At 42.6% G+C, this 15,423-nt stretch overlaps 1 protein-coding gene across 2 annotated transcripts in view; it reads right to left on the bottom strand.

The window, feature by feature from the left end:
- LYN (LYN proto-oncogene, Src family tyrosine kinase) overlaps nt 1-3,415 on the bottom strand; it is a 95,814-nt gene extending 92,399 nt beyond the window's left edge. Inside the window, exon 1 of one of the 2 annotated variants that reach the window (XM_030553121.1) lies at nt 3,184-3,415. The gene's annotated coding sequence lies outside the window, so the exon portion shown is untranslated. The remainder of the gene's footprint in view (nt 1-3,183) is intronic. The other variant, XM_030553120.1, reaches the window with a different exon arrangement.
- Nucleotides 3,416-15,423: the final 12,008 nt, after the last annotated feature.

The raw sequence follows: 15,423 nt of genomic DNA, 5'->3' as shown, positions 1-15,423 counted from the left end.
TGAGTACTTCTCATCCTAAAGATCAAAACACTTAAATACTCAAAATGAAGTATTGAAACACACACCTCTTTTTCACCACAAAAATGCAATTACTTCTAGGATTAGCTATTTAACTCCCCATAACCCTAGTGCAGCATTCCCATGTGAAAAGACATGAAGAGTACGTTATCTAATAAATCTAAGGGTATCTTTAGGTAAGATGCTCCTCCCCAAGTTGCACTTTAACCAGGACCAAGAGCAATGCCTCTTGTCTTGAGAATTGTGCCATGTAATCTTTAATGGCCACAGGTGGCCAGGAGGATCTTAGTTTTGTGTCATTCAAGAGATGGGACCTCCAGCAGCCTCTAAGTCAATCTTGGGACATCAATTAAGTTCTGATTCAGGGAGAAATCTCCCAACTGAAATATCCATATCACTTGCTGAAGGACCTGGGTGGGCTATGAGGTTTCCCTTACAGAAACTGACCAAGCATGTTACTGTTATGCTTATGAGAGCTGATAGGGTCACAGAACACGGTGCCTCATTTCTGAAGAGAGTCGGGGAGGCAATGTTATGGAAAGAGTATATATATAAACTAATAAATACACAAAGATTTACAAATTTGTAGAAAATCCTTTCAATAGTTTAGACAAGGTGAAACACACCTGAAAACTGGAATGCTAATAGAGTATAAAATGCCTAGTGTTAGCAGGTGATGTATCATTGTACTCAAAAGCATGGTCAACAAAAAATCATTGAAAGATTTTACTGACCAAAATATTATTTTAAAAAAAAGGCCTTTCCGCAATTCTTTGGGCACCTTTACAATAAAGTCTTGCTTACTCAGAGGAATACACAGGAAAAACAGAACCACTTCACGTCTACCAATCTATAGTTGTTGCTAAAATGCTTGTTATATACATCATCATTGCAGTAATACAGCTATCTCAACAGTTTACTGATAAAAGAAATCTTTATCTTATTAAACCAAGAAAAGTTACGTAGAAAGTTACAAAGCTGGCACCAGACACAAGATATTAAACTTGAAATAGGTCAACAGAATGTGAAACCTATTGGCTGCAGAATCCATGAATTTTAATTGTCTCCTGTGATTCCATACATTCCTGTTAGATAGCATTATTAGTCAGACTTTCATCCTGTTTCTACTTTTACTGAGAAAATTCTTTGGCTCTTCCAGTCCATAGTTGCAATGTTGTCACTACTTATTATACAGATGTGAAGTCCTCACTTTATTAAACTTATAAAACCACCACATCTGCTCTGCATCCAGTACTAGAACAGGAAAGATTCACATTAAAGCAATTTGATTAACCCTTCTTGAAAACTAGGCTCCCCAACACAATTTAATCTTTATTTTGTTAAACCAGTTCTACACTGCAGATTTTTTTTTATAATCATTTGGCAAGTGTTCCACAATTTATCTACCACCAGATATTACATTACAAGTATTTGCATCCAGCGTTCAGGCATTCCAAGGGTCATGCAGAAATCATACTGTATTAGGGTAAAAAGTTCCCCATCAATTTGTGCTGTTTTAAGATGGTGGGGTGGGATGGGGATTTGCAGGGAGTGTGGGAGAGAAGAGTGTTTGTTTAGTTTTTGGCTGAAAAAAATATCTAAAGTGCTCTTCCATTGTGAAAAATGAAAGCAAAAATGGCAACTTCTACTGACTATTGAGCTGAATTTTATTCTTGCTTGAGAAAAAACAGGGACTGTCAACTAAATTCTAACTGCAGAATACTGAGGATGATGTTCGACCCGGAAAGAACCGGCTTGACTTTCAGATTCTAGACAGAATTTGCAGATCTGGCAGTTTAAAATAAAAAAGTGAGCTTTTTGTTGTTGTTTTTGTTTTTAGAAACTGAGCAAACTTGGACTGGAAGCCAGTGAGAGACATTATACATGGAACATCACAATACTGTTCTCATTTTTTTCAAAGCAGGAGCACACTTTAATATCTAGCTAAGAGGAAGCAGTTTTACTTTGAAGATGCTCCAGGAATTACTTTACCCTACACTTGTAGGTTTAAAATCCAGAATTTAAACAGAATATCCAGAGGCCATATTTTCTCTGGTAGTTAAACCAAGTCTATTGTCTTAGCTTGTGACAGTGACTAAGAAAAAATGCATTGTGTAATACTACATTCTTCTAGCATTCCAAGTTTTTTTTAATTGTAATTAGGAATAGTCAAGATTGGCTGAAGACAATATAGCCTTGAAGATCAAAACAAACCACCAAATGTACTCCCTTTTTAAAGTCTTCTTCTCAAATAAATTGCTATATTTCCTTAAAAGCTGAACCATACAGGAAAGCTTAGACTGCAGCTACACCCCTTACACTGGGCTAAAGGAAAAGCTAACCAGTTCAAAAAGAACTCTCACTTCCTTTTAACTAATGTACTATAAACTGTTCCCTGAAGGGGTAGAAACACAAGCTGCCCATTAGTGTCACACTTCCTCTTTTGAACTCGCTATATCTTTAACACATGGTTCATTTAATATTTCTTGTTCACTTCAGTGAATGAGAGAGATCAGGTTCCAAATCAGTCACCCTTTAGCTAATTCAATAATAATTCTAGAATGCCCGCCCTCAGCCCCTTCTTTCTCTTGCCTGAAAACTTTGCTTTTCTCTTCATTTTTTTTTTGGGGGGGGGAAGGGGAGAGACTAGAGGAAGATGTCAACGTGTATTTATAGACTAGCTTTCCCTAAAATGATTGGTATGCCAATAGGACAGGTTACATCTCAAAAAATTCCAAAGTAATTAAAGACAGGGTGTTATATTAGAGCTAACAACAATAAAAAATAACTAAAACCCAGCCTCCTGTGATAAGCTGTTTTATGTAACAGACAAACAAGTGTCTATTCCCCCTGATCTGCAAGGTAGATCCAGGTGGGGAAAAACTGTTACCAAAGCAACAAGGACAGCTGCCAAAAAGGTTCCAAGACGCCTTTCCTCTCATCACCAGAGAGAAGCACTCGTTCGCTCTGACAAACTCTAGGAATGTCGGAAGCCCATGATTTGTATGAATTAAAGAGGAAGTCCCATTAATCCGTACCCTGCCAGTGCAGGGCTGTTCCCTACATTCCCCACTGGTCTGAAAGGATCACAGAAATTACCGCTGGACACAGTAGCCCGAACAAACTACCCACTTCCAAATTAGGAGACAAAAGAAAGACACTTACTTCCCTGAGTGTGAAACTTTGGAAGCAGCAAGTAAACTCCACGGTTACTTCAGCTACAGAGCGGGGGTAAGAGCCAGGGTGTAGTTCAGAGTTAAATTAGCTGATTATCCTCGGGAAAAGGAAAAGCTGCACGCTTGGGTTTTTTAAAGACCACAGGAGAAAGACTCCAGAGCAGCCAAGCCACTAGTCTGCCTGAGGCCACCCCTGTGAGCTGCAGAAAAGGAACTTCGCTTGGTTTCAGTGGGTTGGCTGAGGGTTTTCAGTTTACTTCCTGGTATTAGGATATTTGCATAAATATCAGTAAAGGGTACGGAGGGGGGGAGAGAAAGGAGGATTTTTAATAAAAATAAAACGTATTGTTCAGCTTTTGATTAATAAATCAAAACAAAGAGTGAGGGTTTCATAGGAGGGGCTGAAGAGAGACAGAAACAAGATCTCCAGAGATATTTCCACCAGCAATAAACTACGGAATAGATGAGAAGGGATTTCAGGAGGAGGAGGAGGAAGAAGATCATTACTGTTAGCTGGTTTCATTTTAACTAGAGGTGCCCTCAACCCTCCCTTCCTCTGGCTAGTGGGAGGAGGGCGTGCTCTGCTCTTACAGACCCTCACAACCATCTATTTGCCTCACTCTTTCTACCTATTAAATGTGCGTAGGCTGCACACACCTGGGGGGGAGGGAGCAGTAAGGGAAGTCCAGGCAGTTTCTCCTATTCCCTTTCTCACCTGGTGGATAATAAACTATTTTAGCTCCACTGGAGCAGGTAGGAGTCTGGGAGAGTTTAGAAGGAATGCAAGTTAAATATTTTGCTAAAGTGTAATGACTGTCCCTCCTGATCTAGGGAAACTTGTGAGGTATGCCTGAGCAGGGCAGCACTGTTAATACTATTAAACATTACTATTGCAGTAATAGCTGGAGGCTAGCCAGCAGAGCACCCCATTGTGCTAGGTGCTGTACACACATATAGTAAATGGCAGTCCTTGCTCCAATCTCTTCTGAATCTGAAGAGGAAAATGTAAGAGGTGGCTATGGTGGATAATAGGATAGAAACATTTCTGCTTTGATTATGATTCGCTTGTTATGGCCAAGACTGGTCTGTTTCTTTCATCAGCATGAGTAGAAACTCCTGCTCCCATAACAGACTCTTATTTATTAATAAGAAAGAAAACATATATTGAAGGATCTGAGAGGGATGTCACATGTCCCAATAAGGCAGAGGACTTTGATGATGGGCACTAGAAATCCACCATCAACCCTGCCAAACATTTAAACGTGGCAATTTCTAAGATGTACAAGAAGCAGGCTTGGAAAGAAATCCAAAGGTAAAATTACCAATTTTTAATTAGGATTCACTAGAACACTTCTCTGATGTGGAATCAGCCCCTAGAGACCATCAAGCCCCAAGCAGGGAGGTCTGGACAAGAAATCCAGAAGTTGCAACTCAAAAACTCAAAAAGTGGAGAAAGGCATGTCTACTTACTGAGCAACTGATTTCTGAGCATAAAAGATTAAATAATATTAAAAGAGGTGAGAAATTTAAAGTCAGAATTTCAGAAGCAGAGCACTAAATTGGGGTATTGACTATAGTGGGCCCAAATCTTGGGAGTAGCTGAGCAGTATTAGGTGCAGGACACAATGTGAAGCAAAGGTACCTTTGTGCCTTCTTTGCAGTTCTCTGATTTTGAAGCTAGCTAAGGGGCTGTTCAGCCTTCAACTCTAGGTAGAGTAGCCTGCAGGGCTACTTTTATACTGCAATAAAAGACCTGCAGCACGGAAGTGGCTGGCCTAGGTCAGCTGGCTGAGGTTAGGGCTGCAGGGCTATAGAAGAGCAGTGTGGTGGTTTGGGCTCAGGCTGGAGGCTGAACACAGACCCCAAACAACTACACTATTTTTAGTTCGACTGCTGGAGCCCCTTGAGCCTGGGGCCCACCTGCTGGTGTACAGTTGGACTGAGGTTAGGGCTGCAGGGCTATAGAAGAGCAGTGTGGTGGTTTGGGCTCAGGCTGGAGGCTGAACACAGACCCCAAACAACTACACTATTTTTAGTTCGACTGCTGGAGCCCCTTGAGCCTGGGGCCCACCTGCTGGTGTACAGTTGGAAGAGCAAGTCCAGGCCAATCTATGACAGTCCTTAGCCACAGGCTGTGTGTGTCAGGGTAGGGAACTGGCAGGGGCGGCTCCAGGCCCCAGCATGTCAAGCGCGTGCTTGAGGCAGCAAGCCGCGTGGGGCGCTCTGCTTGTCTCCAGGAGGGCAGCAGGCAGGCAGCCTTCAGCAGCATGCCTGCGGAGGGTCTGCTGGTCCTGCAGCTTCGGTGGACCTCCCGCAGGTGTGCCTGTGGAGGGTCCGCTGGTCCTGCGGCTTTGGTGGACCGCAGACAGGCAGAGCGCCCCCCGCGGCATGACACCGTGCTAGGGGCCAAAAAATGTCTAGAGCCGCCCCTGGGAACTGGAGGGACGGGGTGTGACAGGTTGTACCAGGCCCTTTGAGGCCTCCTGCTCGAGGCCCCATGGTCCTACCACACTGTGCCCCAAGAAAGGAGTGGCTAAGGTGGGTCTGTCAGGCCTGCCTAGAGAGGCCGCATAGAATCTGCCAGTCAGAGGCCAACAGGCTCAGATAAAAGGAGGTGCAGGGGCTGAGCATGTCAGTCTCTGACTGGGACCAGAGGAGCAGGGAAGGGTGCTTGAGAGAGATCTGGAAGACAGGTTCTGGTGGCATTTGAATTCAGTGAGGAGGATCTGAGAGACACAGCCCTGAGGTAAGGGTGAAGAGAAAATGTGGGAAAAGGCCCAGGGAATAGTAGCAGCAAATTGGAGGCAGTGGTACCTGGCTGTTATTATAGGGTCCCTAGGTTGGGACCTGAAGTAGTGGGCAGGCCTGGGTTCCCTCACAGTCACTGGGTAAGTGGTCTAAGCCCTGAGAATGGGATGAATCTGCTTTAGAAGCCCAAGCAAAGGACTAGATTTAAAAGGTCCAGAGATGAGGCTGAAGACCCTGGTGAAGGCCAACAGTTTGTTGGACTTTTGCTACTCTGGAATGGTTAATCCATTTTAGACTGTGTGACTTGGTCAGAGGGCTGAAGTACTGAAGATCCACCTAAAGAGGTCAACAACCTATGGGAGGCACCTGGGGCAGGACAGCTTGCAGCATCACACTCGGCCTACAGGAAGCACCAACGAGAGGGGATGTATCCGGACCACACTGAGCTCTAGCTATTTTCTGTTGCATGGTCTCTGGAAGGCTATAACAGTCTGAGCATAAAGTTAAAGCAGCTCCAAATCAGTCCCCAAATGATGCTGAAATACAGGTGGCTTAAAGCCACCTTTGCCTCCTCTCCTCCATATCTTCACTTAGCACAAGAATGCAGAAATTGGGGCTGATGTTTATCCCTGACATCTATACTCCACTCAGGGTATGTCTACACTGCAGCAGCACAGCTAGGGCACTCTAGGCGGCATCTGTGCTACCATGGCATCAACAGAAGGGCAGTTGTGAAATCCTTGTCATTTTAAACAATAAGTTAGACAAACACATATTGGGAATGATATTTTGTCCTGCCTCTGTGCAGAGGGCTCGACTAGATGACCTGTTGAGGACCCTTCCAGCCCCCACGTTTCCATGATTCTATCAACAAGAAACATCTTTTCAAGAAGATTTGACTAACATGAAGAGCGGTTGGATTTGGGATATATATTCTGTGTTTTGTAAGAAAAGTAAACAGACGTGTGGTTATCCTTAGCATAAAAATCTTCCCAGGTCAAGTAATAGATAAAGAAAGCAGATGCATACCTATCTCAGGAACTATAGCTAGGCAAGAAACTGCCTATACAAACATATTCACCACATGAAAACACTTCAATAATTTTTTTGTTTAGACCAGCTCTGCATCTCAGGGGCATTTTATCGGTGACAGTGCACTTTAATTGGGTCTCCCATCTAAAGCTAGTTGAAAAGTCTAAATAATAAAACAACTTGTGTAGGTCAGAAAACATGAAAAGAGATACCCCAAATCTATCAGTGAAATGCTGGAGAGAAAGACGGTCATATTTGAGTATCAGAGGGGTAGCCGTGTTAGTCTGGATCTGTAAAAAGCAACAAAGAATCCTGTGGCACCTTATAGACTAACAGACATATTGGAGCATAAGCTTTCATGGGTCAATACCTACTTTGTCAGACACATGAGTGGAAGTTTCCAGAGGCAGGTATAAATATGCAGGCAAGAATCAGTTTGAACTAACCTCGTTATCTCTAATCAGTGAAGATGAGGCCCTCTTCTAGGAGTTGAGGTGTGAACACCAAGGGAGGAGAAATTGCTTTTGTAGTTGGCTAGCCATTCACAGTCTTTGTTTAATCCTGAGCTGATGGTGTCAAATTTGCAAATAAACTGAAGTTCAGCAGTTTCTCTTTGAAGTCTGGTCCTGAAGTTTTTTTGTGGCAGGATGGCCACCTTTAAATCTCTTTTTGTGTGTCCAGGGAGGTTGAAGTGTTCTCCTACTGTATATTGCCATTCCTAATATCCGACTTATGTCCATTTATCCTTTTACGTAGGGATTGTCCAGTTTGGCTGATGTACATAGCCGGGGGGCACTGCTGGCACACAATGGCGTATATTACATTGATGGATGTGCAGGTGAATGAACCAGTGATGGTGTGGCTGATCTGGTTAGGTCCTGTGATGGTGTCGCTGGTGTAGACATGTGGGCAGAGTTGGCATCGAGGTTTGTTGCATGGATTGGTTCCTGAGTTAGAGTTACTATGGTGCAGTGTGTGGTTGCTGGTGAGAATATGCTTAAGGTTGGCAGGTTGTCTGTGGGAGAGGACTGGCCTGCCTCCCAAGGCCTGTGAAAGTGAGGGATTGTTGTCCAGGATGGGCTGTAGATCACTGATGATGTGTTGGAGAGGTTTTAGCTGAAGACAGTAGGTAATGGCCAGTGGAGTTCTGTTGGTTTCTTTCTTGGGCTTGTCTTGCAGCAGGAGGCTTCTGGGTACACGTCTGGCTCTGTTGATTTTTTTCCCCTTATTTCCTCGTGCGGGTATCGTAGTTTTGAGAATGCTTGGTGAAGATCTTGTAGATGTTGGTCTCTGTCTGAGGGGTTGGAGCAAATGCGGTTATACCTCAGCGCTTAGCTGTAGACAGTGGATCGTATGGTGTGTCCAGGATGGAAGTTGAAGGCATGAAGGTAGGCATAGCGGTTGGTGGGTTTTCGGTATAGGATGGTGTTAACGTGACCATCACTTATTTGTACTGTGGTGTCTAGGAAGTGGACCTCCTGTGTAGATTGGTCCAGACTGAGGTTGATGGTGGGGTGGAAGCTATTGAAATTGTGGTGGAATTCTTCCAGAGTCTCCTTCCCATGGGTCCAGACGATGATGTCCTCAGTGTAGGGTAGGTAGAGAAGGGACATAAGTGGACGAAACATTGTTCCAGGTCAGCCATAAAAACGTTGGCATATTGTGGGGCCATGCAGGTGCCAATAGTGGTGCCACTGGTCTGGAGGTATATATTGTCACCAAATTTGAAATAATTGTGCGTGATGATAAAGTCACAGAGCTCAACAACAAGTTGTGCTCTGGCATCATCAGGGATACTGTTCCTGCCAGCTTGTATTCCATCTGTGTGCGGGATGTTTGTGTAGAGAGCCTCCACGTCCATGGTGGCTAGGATGGTGTTTTCTGGAAGATTACCAATGGATTGTAGTTTTCTCAGGAAATCAGTGGTGTCACGGAGATAGCTGGGAGTGCTGGTGGCATAGGGTCTGAGTAGAGAGTCCACATATCCGGACAGTCCTTCAGTGAGAGTGCCAATTCCAGAGATGATGGGGCATCCAGGATTTCCAGGTTTGTAGTAGATAGAATAACCCCAATCAAGGCTCTAAGGGTATGTTGATTTGTTCCTGTGTTAGTGTATGGAGTATCCTGAGTAGATAGTGTCAAATTTGCAAATGAACTGCAACAGCTCAGGATTAAACAAAGACTGCGAATGGCTAGCCAACTATGAAGGCAGTTTCTCCTCCCTTGGTGTTCACACCTCAACTTCTAGAAGAGGGCCTCATCCTCCCTGATTGAACTAACCTCGTTATCTCTATACTGATTCTTGCCTGCATATTTATACCTGCCTCTGGAAATTTCCACTACATGCTTCTGACAAAGTGGGTATTCACCCATGAAAGCTTACGCTCCAATACGTCTGTTAGTCTATAAGGTGTCACAGGACTCTTTGTCACTTTGTCATATTTGAGGAGGCAGTGTTTGTTTTACAGAATAGATTTTATGTTTTGATGGCTTGGATGTCACTGGTAAGACTCCCATAGACTTTGGATTAAGCTCCCAGACTGTAAACATTTATATAAGGTGTGAAAAAAGGGGATAGTAATATTATTATTGTCCACATTATGTTGCTTTATGGGCTAATGTACACACTGCAGGTAAGAAAAAGAAGGAACTTACTGGACAGTATAGAACCTGAACAAAGGCAACAAAAAAAAATTGAAAAGGTCTATATAAGATCTTATATGGCCCCTCTATCACCAGAATATCTGACAGCCTTCTGTGGGTGTCCTTGAATACGGAAAACTGAATAACACATAGGATATTAGTGATAGTACCAGATGTGGAATAGGCAAAGCAATAATTTGAGGGAGATCACTTAGACTTGCTAGTCCTTTAATTTAAAAAGGAGGGGAAATCATTGTGTTGAACAAAAGTGCAAAGACTGAAAGGTCTTCATAAGAGTAGGCAGTCAGAAGCAATGCAGAGCACTTGGAAATGTAAGGAGGACAGTTAAAACATGCTATTAAATAAAAAGCAGAGTGCAAAATAAAATTGGTTTAAAGAACCTCTCATAAAGAGGTCAGGAAATCTTCTGAAGTACTTGCATATCTCAATTTGTGGATTGGGCTTCAATAAAAAGGTACATTAAAATGAATGGGTTTGGAGAGCACGAGACTGAGCTAGGGGTTTGAAATCTGAGTCCAACAGTGCCAACAAATGGAAATGTTTTTTCCTATAGAAATTCCACCATGTGTATGGTTAATAGTTGCATTATTTCTCCTAGTTTTATTTTTATTGAAGAATTATCAAGTAGTTTAGATCCAGATTGTTTGCCTGTTTTATAATCAATCAGTTTTCATAGTCTGATTGAAATCCAGAAGACATTTTCTATTAAAAAAAAAATCCAGTCTTTCCTCAAGATTTCTTTTTCTCCCTCCTCTTTTATACAAAAGGTAAGAGGCAAGAGCAATGTATTTTGGCTTTTTTTTTTTCTTCCACGACAAACATTTTGGTGTAGCTATCTTAGAGGAGGCCATCCAGCTAACAAAAAGCACAAGATCATTTACAAATACTATTTCTCAACGTGCTGTTGATATGACCGACGAGATATTTGACAAGCAGGAAAACACAAAATGGAAAAATAATCTAGTAAAGAAATGTTATTTTCAAGCTTGAACACTATGGGGATCACACACACACACACACACATATATATATGTACACTTGCATGGATATTCTGCAGTCACCATCAGACAGATTTTTCTTCTGGGTAAAAATCAGTAGTGGTGTGGAGTGAATCTATTTAGCTGTTTTTAAAAGATTAGGAGTACAAACAGTTAGTTTCCCAGCTGTTAATTTTTACTCCCATTACTCTAAAATGGCTTTGATTATTTTTAATGGAAATTTGCAGCCTACTATTTCATATTCTGGACCAATGCTCTAAGAAGTTAAAATGACTCCATTTTTAAATACTTCAGGGAGGAAAAAAATCTATATATTGACTCAATCTCTTTTTGAACACCAGACAGACTAAAATTATATACACTCTATGGTTAAAGCAGGAAAAGTTGGCATCTTTCTCACAGACAATGGTGGGACTAATCCACAGCATATTAGATCTCATTGTATTGAAATGTTCCTAAGCACATCCTAAATTTACCCTTCATTATTTCATCTTGTTAATGCTAGTTACCCTTGTACCACTCCTCCCTAGCAGAAAAATGCTTACGGGGAGTGTCCCTAGTTCTGAGGTTTGAGAAACAGCTAGTTTCTTGGTTAGATTGTGATTTTGTGGGTATGTTTAATATTAGATTCAACTCTCTCCATCTTTTTTGTTGGTCAGGAATTCTTCATTGTTTATTTCTTCCCGCTCCAAAGTGAGTGGATAGTCTGTTGGCTACCTGAAGCAAATCCCTCCAGCATTGGCAGTCAGCTTTAAAACCTCTTGCCACAAGCTAGGCTTCGGTGGCATGGCACTAGTGAAATAGACCTAAAGAAAGAGGAAGCTGCCGCACATGTCCTACAGTACATACAATTTGCCTTTTTCTAGGCATGTCAGATTAATTGAAGAGTCTTTGGTAGAACAGGGATACCATAAAAAAGAATTGAAATCACACCTGGGATCCATTAGAAACTCAGGAGCGGGTCCATGTGTTTCTTGATTCACATGAATATAATTCTAAGAAACAGTGGAAACTAGCTGTATCCAAGAGGTATTCATATGTCAGTCATGATGTGCCTAAGAAGAAGTAAGCAGGGTCTGAGTGAGCTTTCCCTGACATCTATGAGCTAGGGGGGTGGTGATGGTGGTGTTGAAAGGACTTCCGGAACAGACCATATTTGCATCAACATTCCTAAATAGTTTAGGTCTGCAGGAGACCAAGCTGCTTTGCCAAAGTAATCAATTTTGGCTGGTATTGGGTTACAAGTAACTTTAGTGTTGAGTGCAGGGGTAATTAAATGTTATCCTTATTTTTATGAGTAAAGGACAGCAGAACTGTACTTGGCCTGTCCTGACTGAGGGAACCTCACTCACTAAGCAAGGGCCGTAGGGATGTCAAATCTCAGAGAGAGTGGGGACAGCTGTTCCTACCTAGTGGTATGGGCTCTGTCTAAGGAGTTCTAGACACCATTTGACTCTCCCCTTTCCACTGTTTAAAAGACAGAGCTGGTGAGACTCAATTGAGAGTTCTTGTTTTATTCAGCGATCACTAGAGTTGGCAACTATGTGACAGTGAGTTTTAGACCTGCTGTGGGACAGTGTTGCAGCAAAACAAACTGCACTAGCAGTGAGGTTCCCCGCTACCCTCTGAAATCACCAAGAGTTGGGTTAAGTGGTGGCACCTCACAATATGATGCTGCAGCAGCGAGACAGCAGAAGCAGAGTGTCATGGTAGAATGACTGGCACAGCAGTTGAGGCCTCACTCAACACTCTACGGTGGGAGGTCAAGTGACTGTACTCTGGGTCTTTCCTTGCTGAACTCTGGGTCTTCACTGACCAAGGATAGTAACTGTGAGTGAGGTGCAGCGGAGGGAGAGGAAAGTAATATGTTAAAGGAACATCTGTTGTTGGAGTTTCACACCGCAAGGTGAGAAACTGAGGCAAAGGACACTGCCCAATGTACTCTGAGGTGGGTGATTTCACATGATCATGCACTTTCAGATCGTGTTTGTGGTGTTTTCCCAAGTTAATGCTGGGTTCCTTTTTATTAAAGAAGTTCTCTTTACTATACACAGACTCAGTGCTTGCAACTGGAGAGTATTTCCTCTTAGGGGTGGGTGTGTGTAATTTCCCCAGAACACTAGGTGGGGGCTCAAGCAGATTCTGTTTTGTATTGTCAAGATGAACCCCTAGATACTGAGCCTTGCCCTTGTTGCTCCACCTGGCAGAAGAGTTACAAAGACAAAAAGCAGCAAAGAGTCCTGTGGCACCTTATAGCTTAACAGACATATTGGAGCATGAGCTTTCGTGGGTAAATACCCACTTCGTCGGATGCATCCCACTTTGTCCTGCATCCGATGAAATGAGCATTCACCCACGAAAGCTCATGCTCCAATATGTCTGTTAGCCTATAAGATCCCACAGGACCCTTCGCTGCCTTTACAGATCCAGACTAACATGGCTACCCCCCTGATAAAAGATAAAAAGAACTCCTTATTTTCCAGTTTGAGGCCTTTGTTGAAGATGTGTGATTTATTCGTACTCCAAGAGTTACCTGAGCAACTAAATTAATTTCTGCTATACATAGGTTTCTAAATGGCAAATATGCTGACTCGCTCTCTCCGTGGACCATATTTTAAAGTTAGATCCAATTCATTCCAGCTTTCCACAATGAGATCATACATTACACACTACAGGGATGAAATTATTGGCATATCCCCCTAGCAAATTTCCTGCCCTCCTTTTGATAAATCCATTTACTCATTATAAAAATGAGAAACTCAAAAGGATCAAATATTCAAAAGCATAATCAGGGTGTCCACAAACACACTGTGCAAAACCTCACATATGCCAAGGGCAGATATAAAATTGTGGGGAGCACTGATATCGCTGTACGTGTAGCTGTGGGGTTGCAGGGCCAGACATGCATTTTTTTGAGCATAAAATATTTGAGCCTGTCTTTGAAAACTTGTACCAGAAAGTGTCATATGCATTATGGACGTTTCAAATAAACTAAAACCTCTTGGCTAATCTAGTTTGCCTAAGTTTTTCCAATTCTACTGCTTCTGCTAAAAGTGAATAGATAATATTACTGTGAGCCAGATTCTCTGCTGAACACAGAGGTGGCATCAAGGAGCCATTCTTTGGCATGGGAACTGCTCTAACTTGTATCAGCAGGCAAAGGCCCCTAAAGGACTAGTCAGGGTACAGCTCCGGCCACTACTCCTCCCCACCTCTCCACTTCCTATCAAAGCCATTTGGCAGAGGCCTTCAGGGAGGTTAGCATAGGAACTGGCTAGCATGACTACACACACGAGGGACTCCCCCAACATGGATGATATCCCCAGCAAAGAAGCTAGAGCTAGACTCCATCCTTTTTGGGTCTCATAAGGAACTTGAATGTTTTCATAGTTCTTGGTTTCATAAACACTGCAGCCAGACAGTTAGTCTTCCCTTCAGCTGTGGATTTAGGCTGGAAAGAACATTTTAAAAGTCATGAATATTTTCACTCTTCAAGGATTTCTAAATGCTTTCTATTAAATGTGCATTGATTTGGATGTCAACTATAGGACTGATCAACAGCTGACATTTTCTCCAGTTTATTATAATAAATACACTGATTAGTCAGAAAAATAACAGGTGTCTGTGTCTTGTAATCTGCAGCCTACTGTTCAGGGTAAATATCTGCTTGGCTGAGTTATAAAGTAACAGAGGAAAACTGTCAAAGAATCCCAGAAATTCTGTCACTGGTTAGACTGGTGGATTATTACACACTAGTTGGTTTTGTTTAAAGTCCGAGGCCTTTGAAAATGATGTGCAAACTGCTCAGACAGTCATAGATGTCACGTAGCTCAGTGATGTTGCTTAAAGCGTCGCTATGCTTTCCCACCGTCTTTGCATAAATGCAAAATGCTCTCAAGGATAGACGTAACTGGACCTCTGAAGTAGCTGCATGCCTTGAAGTGTCAAATCAGTATCCGTCAAGCATGCTGAGGGGGTTACTGAGCAACAACCAGTGGATCTGTCAAGATCATGATCAGAGGAATAGTTCACAACTCTCCCACTGCCGTAGAAGAAATTTATTACTAGTAGTGATTACATGCATCTGAGGAAGTGGGTATTCACCCACGAAAGCTCATGCTCCAAAACGTCTGTTAGTCTATAAGGTGCCACAGGATTCTTTGCTGCTAGTAGTGATTGGTACTGTTAAACAGTACTGACAGCCAAGGAACTGCCAAGTGACAGTTGTTGCACAGCTGCCTTCTGCACATCACATGTGGCTCAGAATTCTTTAAAGTTTGCTAGTAAATTGACAATTGGCCACACAACCAGCTCATGACTATGTTTGCTGCAATACAGAGAGCTAAGGAATCCTCCATGCCACCGCCACATCTGTTTGTGTTACACAATTTAACTATCTTTGTGAGAGGAAAAAATGCTGAATGAAAACATCTGTATCAGATGATCTTATGTCACACACCCTGTTAGATTAGCCATTTTCAAAAAGATCTGAGCTGACACTATCCCTATGACTCAGCAGGACCATACTTAGTGGGCCAAACTCTTAACTGGTTTAACTCATACAGTATGGCTCCTTTATTTTTTTCTCCCCCCCGCCTCTTTCTTCTTCTGCACATGCCAACCTTGCTTCCTCAGGTTTCAGGGTCTGTTTTGCTTCAAATTAACTCTTCTTTCCCCTCATCCCATCCTCCTTGACCTTTTACCTCTTTGTAACAATCGATTCCTTCCCCCGGTCCACTTCTCCTCACGTCATTTTTCTCCTTAGTGGCCTTTGTGCCACATAATCT

This window comes from Gopherus evgoodei, chromosome 2, assembly GCF_007399415.2.
Source record: "Gopherus evgoodei ecotype Sinaloan lineage chromosome 2, rGopEvg1_v1.p, whole genome shotgun sequence".
Lineage (NCBI taxonomy): Eukaryota > Metazoa > Chordata > Testudines > Testudinidae > Gopherus > Gopherus evgoodei.
Note: the sequence above shows the minus strand (reverse complement) of the source record. Positions and strands in the feature narration are given on the sequence as shown.